At 46.1% G+C, this 9,432-nt stretch overlaps 1 protein-coding gene across 1 annotated transcript in view; it reads left to right on the top strand.

Moving 5' to 3' along the window:
• LOC308578784 (neuronal migration protein doublecortin-like) overlaps positions 1–9,432 on the top strand; it is an 87,246-nt gene that overhangs the window by 9,790 nt on the left and 68,024 nt on the right. The gene's annotated exons all lie outside the window — the stretch shown is intronic.

Raw genomic sequence — 9,432 nt, forward strand, 5'->3', positions numbered from 1 at the left:
AAGCCAGTGAAAAGGAGGACTGTCATCTTGTTAAGCAGCATAGATGCCAACTCCCTGGAGTGCCTGAGCACCCACAAAATTTCCCATGAAGGGGCCAGGCATCCACAAGTTTCGGTGCCAGGGCCAGGCACGCTGCATGCCACCCATGGCCCCAGGCAGAGCCAAGTTGGCACTCCTGTTAAGTGGGGTCTGGTGAAGGGGGCAATATATGGACCTATCAATCAAGCAAAGTCATATGCCATAGGTATTGCCAAATAAAGTCATACTTCACTGGGATAAGTGGCTTCATATGTTGTTTGCTCATGTGCACCACAAGTGCCCTCCAATAGGCAGCAAAGTCCATTGGCTTAGTACTCCCCTTCGAAACCTTAAGATGATGAGTTAATTTTTCTTAAGACAATTCAAACTGAACTGTAGCCAACCAGTAGGGATGGGTGGACCAGCCAATTTCTATTATCTGTCAATTTTGCATGTCTTCAATCATAGGTCTATTCCATCTTGGTTTTGATTAATTTAAAGGGGGGGAAAACATGCACGTGAAAATTCAGATGTAAATTGTATGGACTTTAGGCACATTGTTCCCATGCATTTCCCCTTTGATGGACAAACAAGGCAGGCATGTAAATAGGTCTGTAGCTTAGGGCTCAATTTGATCTGATGTTAATTTTGTGTGGATGCACATTTGTTTGGTTATGCAAATAGCATAACCTGAACAGCCCCAGGTCCATCAGAGGTGGGGCGTTCAACTTCTTCTCATCCTTTCATGGACTTGTGCAGCTCCCCAAAGCTGTTGTTTGCAGACTTCCCTTGAAACGCAAATAGAGAGGTATTTTTGTTTGGATCATGGCAGAGAGAGAGAGAGAGAGAGAGAGAGAGAGAGAGAGAGAGAGAGACTGAAACTGCTCATCCCCACAGTCCAGAGGCTTCCCCACACATGCCATTTACATAACAAAAGCATACATCCTAATTGCATTGATGCAATTATAGTCACATGTGGCATTGTCTATATAGGAAGCAGTGCTGGTGGTCTCTCCAAAATATCACAGAATCTGACTTCTGTACTCCTTTGTTTCTATAGTATATTATTAGGGACACCTCTTTTCTAAAAGCCAGCATATTCACAAAACATTCCCTTTTCTATCTAGACACACTTCTAGAATCCAGAAATATTAGCTGAATTAGCTTCAGCGTGGTATGGTGCCCCCTTTCTAACAGCTTGCGTCATTCTGAAAAGGATACAGCCATGCCCCCTCAGGGGGGATGCCCTCCCTGCTGTGCAGATATTATATTATTTGTTATGCTAGCAGCTGTCCCTGGAGGGTCTGATTGATTTGTACAAACAAGGACAGAGGCTCTAGGAAAGACAAAGCTTGAAATATTTCAAACCTCAATATTTTAGGGGTTTTCAGAGCCTTCTTATGTGGGTTGATTTAAAGTTCAGGTGACAGAGGAAAGGGCAGATGTAGAGAAATTCCAAATGGGTTCTAAACATGTGTAATTCCCACTCAAATTGTAAATCCCTATAAAGTGGAAAGCTGAGAAATGCAATCCAAATATGGCACATAATGGATGATGGGAGAGAGCTCAGCTGACAGTCAGAGAAATTGGCCGTTGCCCTCTGGAAAGTATTCATTCAAATGAGTTTTCATGGCTGAATTTCAAAATGGCCTCAACACGAAGTGTTCATATCCAACTGATTGCCAATGCAGAACCTGATGCTTTTTTGAAGTTTGCTTTTTTGAAGTTTTGAGGTGTAAAAATGTATTTTTATTACAGGAGGTGAAAGTAATCTGTGCATGAGGCAAACACACACGCTTGCAGTTATATGTGTCATGAGGTGAGATTGTCTGTAGCTCCCTGATGTCTGCCTTTTGTTGGAGCTGCATCAGCAGAGATCATTCCATATACAACTAAAGGGTTAATTCTGTTAGTATTCACAAGTGAAGAGGGGGGCAGGTAGAGGTGTTGCTTAGCAACCAAGCAGAGTACCATTATGTTTGCTGCTGAGGTAGCATGTGCTCTGATTGATGAATGAGTTCTTGATCTGTATGTTTGGTTGAGTTTCTCCCTGCTATGTATGAGGCCTGAAGTAAGAAAGACAAAAGCCCTCTCTATATGTCTCCTCCAGTTATATAGTTTATGTTCGGTTTTCCTCAGCAAAGTGTTATCAGTGTTTCTTTCTCTCTTTTGACTCTGTTTCTGTTATTTAAGTGACTCTACTAACACCTTTTCCTCCAGAGGGCTTCTTTCCCTCATAGGCAGCCATTTTGAGGGGCAAGTACCCATGGTGGCTCTTATTTTTCTAAGCCTACCCACAAACCACAGGCTTCTACAGTCACACACATCGCTCCATCCAGGAAAGAAAGAGGTATCACTACGGTTCTCGGACACACTATAGGTGTGCAAAAGTGTGTGAGGAGGGCACAAAGCAGGACTGATGAGGGGTGTGGCCCAGGGAGAGTCTGGGGGGCCATATATACAGTGGTGCCTCGCAAGACGAAATTAATTCGTTCCGCAAGTCTCTTCGTCTTGCGGTTTTTTCGTCTTGCGATGCACGGTTTCCCATAGGAATGCATTGAAAATCAATTAATGCGTTCCTAGGGAAACCGCCTTCAGACCAGGTCCGGGGACAGTCTGTCCCCGGACCTCTTCTGAAGGCTGGGGGGGGGGACAAGGGCTTTTCTTCTCACCCCCAGCATTTTAAAAAACCCTGGGACAGCGGAGGACTTTTCCGCTGTCCGGGCGATCTTAAAATGCTGGCGGGCGGCATTTTAAAATCGCCCCGGACAGCGGAGGACTTCTCCGCTGTCCGGGGCGATTTAAAAGCCCCTGGGAAGGCAGGCAGGGGGGGACAAAGACTTTCGCCCCCCGCCCGCCTTCAGAAGGTGTTCCCACCCCCCCGCCCGGCTTCGCAGCAGCGCTACGAAGCCCGGCGGCTGGGGCAGGTGCTCCCACCCCCCCCGCTTCGGAGCAGCGTTCTGAAGCGGGGTGGCTGGGGCAGGTGTTCCCACCCCCCGCCCGGCTTCGCAGCAGCGCTACGAAGCCCGGCGGCTGGGGCAGGTGCTCCCGCCCCCCCACCCCGCTTCGGAGCAGCGTTCCGAAGCGGGGTGGCTGGGGCAGGTGTTCCCACCCCCCCGCCCGGCTTCGCAGCAGCGCTACGAAGCCCGGCGGCTGGGGCAGGTGCTCCCGCCCCCCCACCCCGCTTCGGAGCAGCGTTCCGAAGCGGGGTGGCTGGGGCAGGTGTTCCCACCCCCCCGCCCGGCTTCGCAGCAGCGCTACGAAGCCCGGCGGCTGGGGCAGGTGCTCCCGCCCCCCCCCCACCCCGCTTCGGAGCAGCGTTCCGAAGCGGGGTGGCTGGGGCAGGTGTTCCCACCCCCCGCCCGGCTTCGGAGCACGGGGAGATCGCTTCTCCCCACCGCCCCTTGCTTCAAAAGAGGTCCGGGGGCAGCGGGAAGCGCTCCTGCTGCCCCCGGACCTCTTTTGAAGCAAGCGGCTGCGGAGAGAAGCGATCTCCCCGCAGCCACTTGCTTCAAAAGAGGTCTGGGACCTCTTTTGAAGCAAGCGGCTGCGGGGAGAAGCGCAGCCGCTTGCTTCAAAAGAGGTCCGGGGGCAGCGGGAGCGCTTCCCGCTGCCCCCGGACCTCTTTTGAAGCAAGGGGCGGTGGGGAGAAGCGATCTCCCGGCCGCCCCTTGCTTCAAAAGAGAAGACCCGCTGTCCCCGGGGCAAGCTTCGTTTTGCGAAGCAAGCCCATAGGGAAATTCGTCTTGCGAGGCAACTCGAAAACGAAAAAACCTTTCGTTTTGCGAGTTTTTGTCTCACGAGGCGTTCGTCTTGCGGGGTACCACTGTATACAGGTTTCTTTTTGAACAGAACTCACCGGAACGAAGGATGCCAGTTTGAATAAAATGTTGGAGGGGGGCAGGTAAGCCCCGTCCCGCATAATTGATCACAAGGTGTGGCACATGCACCATTTGAATGGCAATACCTATAAACTTTTGGGGCCCTCAAATATTTTACTGGGGGGTGGGGGCAAAGGGACTTAGTCCCCTAGGAGTTGGCTGAGTTGGAACTAAGTTCTGGCACCTCTCAGAATGCGGTGTGGGGTGTTCATGGTGAGTTCCAGTACCTATTTTTCTAGAAAAATAGCACCGGATATATACATACATAATTTTATAGGTATGCTGCTTTTCCATGGTTAAAGCCATGCTCAATGCAGCTTACCACATGAAAAAATACATAATTAGAAATATAACAAAAGTAGTCATAACCAATGAGTAAAACATCAAAAATTACACAACCAAATTGATTTTTTTCCTTATAAATCATAACATCTAAAATAAAGATACAAAAATTTAATATCAATTACAGCAGCAATCCCCACCCCCACCCAAACCTCAGCCCAAGAGTCTGTTTAGCAGCCTCAGCTTTTGTAGCTGGAGTCAGTCCAGGCCTTCCCTTCCCTGATCAGGTGGGAAAAGTCCTGCAAGTCAGGGAGCAGGTTTTCCAGGATTCACAGCAAGAATAATCTTTGGCCTCTTCAGCAGCCTCAGCTTCTATAAAGAGCCCTGGAGGAGCACATTCAAATAGTAAATTCCTGTAAAGTGAAAGCTGAGCCTTGGATTCCCACCTCTGTAATACATCATGGGAAATATGGGTTTGCTATCATGAAATGTTAGTCTGCAACTGTGGTCTCTCAGTCTTTTTTGAAAAACTCTTGAACTTTCAGCGCTTTTACATATGTAACAAAATTTATAGGCTACTTAATAAAATAAAACAAAAGTCTGCAATTGGTTTACACGGCACTCACCATGAAGTTGTTACAGTAAGCACCACACTTTTAATATGTGGGTGGGGGGAGGTTCAGTATCCCCAGAAAGAAAAGGACCGGGTTTATATAAAATAGTAAAAAATGTTTACAGGAAAATACCAATAGGATTTACAGACTATCAAAACAAGCAGGTGAGCAAACATAATAAAACTCTCAGTATACTGTGGAACCTCGGTCTCTGAAGCGTCTCTGAAGCTGAATGATTTGGAACACGAAATCATGCCGAAAACCTGGAAGTGAATGCTTCCGTTTTCGAATGCGTCTTGGATGCCAACCAGCTTCTGAGGCACACTTCTCAATTTTCTCCATTGAAATTGCCAACCGCCCATTGCAACTCAGTTGTTGAATGTTTCGGAAGTCGAAAGGTCTTCCGGAACAGATTACGTTCGACAACCGAGGTTCTACTGCATATATAAAATCAAGAGAGTTTAAGAATGTCTGCCTTGCCTAAACAAAAGCATTTTTAGCAAGCATCAAAAACAACACAACGAAGACATCTGGTTATAGAGCACAGGTGCTATCAGTGTTTAAAAGGGAAGTATGCAACTATGTCATAACTATGTCATAATCAGAGTGTGCTTTTCCCTTTCAAAAGCTCGAAAATCCTAAGAAAAGATGCAGACCCCGGGTCTGCTCTTTCTTCATCTCCTCCATCTCCCGTGGGGCAGAATTAGGTTGAGAGTGGTCTGGAGGCAGTCTAGCACCAACCCAATAGTAGTAATGTTTTGAGTTCTGCCAGGCTCAAATCAGATTTCATTAAGATGAGCCATTTCCCCAGCCAAGATTTAATAAGCTCTAATTCCTCCCAGCCATTATCTTCTAACGCTCTGCTCTCCTTCCTTCCCATCCAGCTGGTGCTTCTCCATTCATTCATTCATTTGTATACCATCCTTCAACCAAACAGGCAGTTCACAACATAAAAATCAAGCGGGAGAGAAAAAGGAACAGAATTCTCCTCTGACTTGAATAGAAATACAAGCTGGACAATCATTCCAGAGTCACAGAGCCAATTCAGACCTAATAGGCAACCATGATATTGCAAATGGACCTGTGATAGAATGGCTTGCATGATCCCTCCCACTCCTCTCTTAAAAACCACCAAAAGGAGATCAGAAACTTTAACTTCCACTTTTAAGCAAACCATAGTTTTCCGTTACCTCCAAACTCAGGAATAAGTGATTTGCTTAAACAGTGGTTTCAGAACATACTACAGGTTGATGGCAGCTTCTCCCAAGTTTGGATGTAATGTGGGATGGTGGTTTGTTACTACTACTACTACTAATAATAATAATTATAATAATAATAGCAGAAGTGAACGTTAAGAAATGTTCTCCTCATCATAGATGTACAAAAAGACGTCAGGTAGGATCATTCATGTAGTGGGGAACTGGTTTTCAGTTGATATCTAAGACAACCAAATACATTTGCCTTGTATTGGAGGTAAGTGTCACAGTCCCCCAAGACTCAGACTTCTGAGCTTGTGGAGGGTGGAGGAGTTTTGGTAATATCTCTTGGGAGCGCCCTCCCTGTGGAACACCCTCCCATCAGATGTCAAGGAGATTAAGAACTACACAACTTTTTGAAAACACCTGAAGGCAGCCCTGTATCGGGAAGTTTTTAACGTGGCTGGGGAAACCTAGCCAGATGGACAGGGTATAAATAATAACCTCCTCCTCCTCCTCCTCCTCCTCCTCCTCCTCCTTCTTCTTCTTCACCAGACAAGCAGTCTGGTTGTCTGAGTGGTTAGCTACATACAAGCTAGGAACAAAACAAAGCAAATAGGTAACCCTGCTGGATCAGCCAATGGTCCATATACAGTGGTACCTCTGGTTACAAACTTCATTCATTCTGGAGGTCCGTTCTTAACCTGAAACCGTTCTTAACTTGAGGTACCACTTTAGCTAATGGGGCCTCCTGCTGCTGCCGCACCGCCGGCGTGTGATTTCTGTTCTCATCCTGAAGTAAAGTTCTTAACCCGAGGTACTACTTCAGGGTTAGCGGAGTCTGTAACCTGAAGTGTTTATAACCTGAGGTGTTTGTAACCCAAGGTACCACTGTAGTCCAACATCCTGTTTTCACAATTTCCAACCAGATGCCTACATGATAAGCCCACAAACAGAATCTGAACACACCAGCACTCTTCTCACCTGTGATTCTCAGCAACTGGTACTCAGAAGCATAATGTTTATGGCATTGCAATTAATATTTAGGGTGTGTTTCTTGAATCGCGGTACAGCCACTTAAAGTTGTCAAAGCCAGACTTGCCTGTTACACTTCTGGTATTGCACTGAGTAGTAAAAGAATTTCAGCATCTTGAATGGTGTTGCATATGGTCCGTGGATAGGATTACGTCTCTGCTGTAAATATCATTGGGTGGGCGGGGGAAAGTTGACACATATTTCCCACTCCCCTTCAAGGGTATTTTTGTCACTCATTCTCACCAATCCACTTGATTCCCAGTTCTCCTGAACTGACAATTTGCATACCATTAGGGTATTCTAGTACCATGTGCTGATTGATTGAATGATTGCCTTGATCCATCGACTCCCTGTTCAAGAAAATTTACAAGCAGAAGTGATTTAAAATATATGCAATTTAGTTCCATAAAATTCCATTTGTAAAATCCAAGCAGAAACAACAGTGACTCAATTAAAGCAACAATAAAATGTTCATTATGGAAAGCCTAGCAGCTTGGCAGAGATGTTGAACAGATTTTACACCCTCCAAGGAGAAAGGGAGAAGGAAGGTTTGCTTGACTGAAGATGGAGTAAAACACACACACGAACATGACTAAATATATAAATGCATTTCCTCCACACCAGCTCACCTATGCTGTTGTATGAGCATTAGTGCTGTAGAAACAATAGAATAAGTAAGTGCTATTCATTCATTTGCTTTAAGCTTATTAGAGGCTTCCTTGTGCTATAAACCTTGCCATATGCTGAGTGAAATAAGCTTCCCCTACTCAGCATCCTGAGCTTTCTGTAAACACCTAAGGACATGCAAGGACACAGGCTCTTGGGGAGGGTGCTTTGAGGAAACAGTGAAGAAAAAAGAAGTCAGCATTAATTAGTGACCCTCAATAAGGAGAATTGTAGTCCAAAATATCCTTATCCAGTGACACCTGCTCATCTTTTGCTGTAGAAGATGGACTTCTTTTTCCTTCTGAAGATCATGATGCGAATCAGCTTTTGGGGTTCACAGAAGGGATGTACAAAAGGGCCTTAATTGATTCTGACATTCACTCAGGTTTTCATCTGATATTTTCCTTTCTGCTGCAATTGGTTTATTTTACACAAGTTGTCTTCTGTTTCATCCTCTGCTGATGTGAAAACATACATATTCTTTTAATGCACCAGTATTTCTTAGCACACAATAGACCTGCATGGTGCTATTTTTCTAGAAAAAGAGGTGCTGGAACTCATCATGAACACCTCCCTTGTTCTTTTAGAATGATAATGGTGCCCACCTGAGAGGGGCCGGAATTGAGTTCCAGCAAGTTCCAGCTGAAAAGATGTCCTGGACCTGCAGATCTCAGCCATCAACAGATATTAAGATATCAGTTACATTCCCTAGATGTTCCCTTTCAAAGTTAATGAGATTCCAGAGGTCTGAAATTCCCTGCTGGTCTGCTATTGCAAAAAACCCTCCAAAGAGTCTTGTGACACCTGAAATACAAAGTTAATGAACTGGCTAAAGGTCCATCACAAATCCATCTTTAGCTACAATTCCAGCAGTGGCTCCAGGAGGTTAATCTGGACAGCCTAGAAGCCTCCCTTCAACTCTTAATATTCTATGAAATAGATTCTTGCCTTAATCCACCAGTTGTGTATGACAGGAGTGGGAAAAACCCGAGGTCCTGCCTAAGGTGGGTGGGGCCAGAGGGAAAAGTAGGCAGAGCAATGTAGGCACTTACCTCTGTACAGCCAGGCAAAAGGCAGAGGTTCTGCACACTCACATCTCTTTATCCCAGCAAGCAGGAGGCATTACAAAGGTTCAGTGACAGATTCCAGCCAGGCAAAAGCTCTCACTTAAGTAGAGCACAGAGCAGAGAAGATTGAGGGAGGTGGCATGGGGAAGAGCCCTAAGGGATGAATAGAGGTCTACATACACCCCCTGGGACTGATGTTCCCTACCCTTCTCTATGACAATAATACTTGAATGTAGGCCACTGGCTCTGTGATGAGGAGAGAGCCAGGGGCCAGGGCAGGGCAAGGTTCATTCTAGATGCAAGATTCAAGGAGCACAGAGTTCTGGCATTGCTTCAGCAAAAAAAATCCCAATTGTTTCCCCACTTGCACTAGAAGGTTCTCCTTTAATTAAAGGGGCCTAGCCCTCTCCTGTAGTCTCCTACTAAGGCAGAAATGTAGGGGTCTCTGGTCCTGGTGGCTTGTCTCTAATGGAGTAATCCAAGTCTGAGGCCATTAGTGCCACATTCTTGGGCTGGAGGGACAGACCCCAGAGGCTTATCCTGTAGCAGCATGCCTTTATCCTTCTGGTTCAGACTGTGGCTCTATGATCTGGAGAGGACTCTGACTCCTGGTTACCAATGGTAGGGGCAGAAAGAGTTTTGGTTGAAGTCTTCCTTCAACCAGGGTGTTTCT

The sequence above is a fragment of the Podarcis bocagei genome, assembly GCF_964188305.1.
Source record: "Podarcis bocagei genome assembly, chromosome: Z".
Lineage (NCBI taxonomy): Eukaryota > Metazoa > Chordata > Lepidosauria > Squamata > Lacertidae > Podarcis > Podarcis bocagei.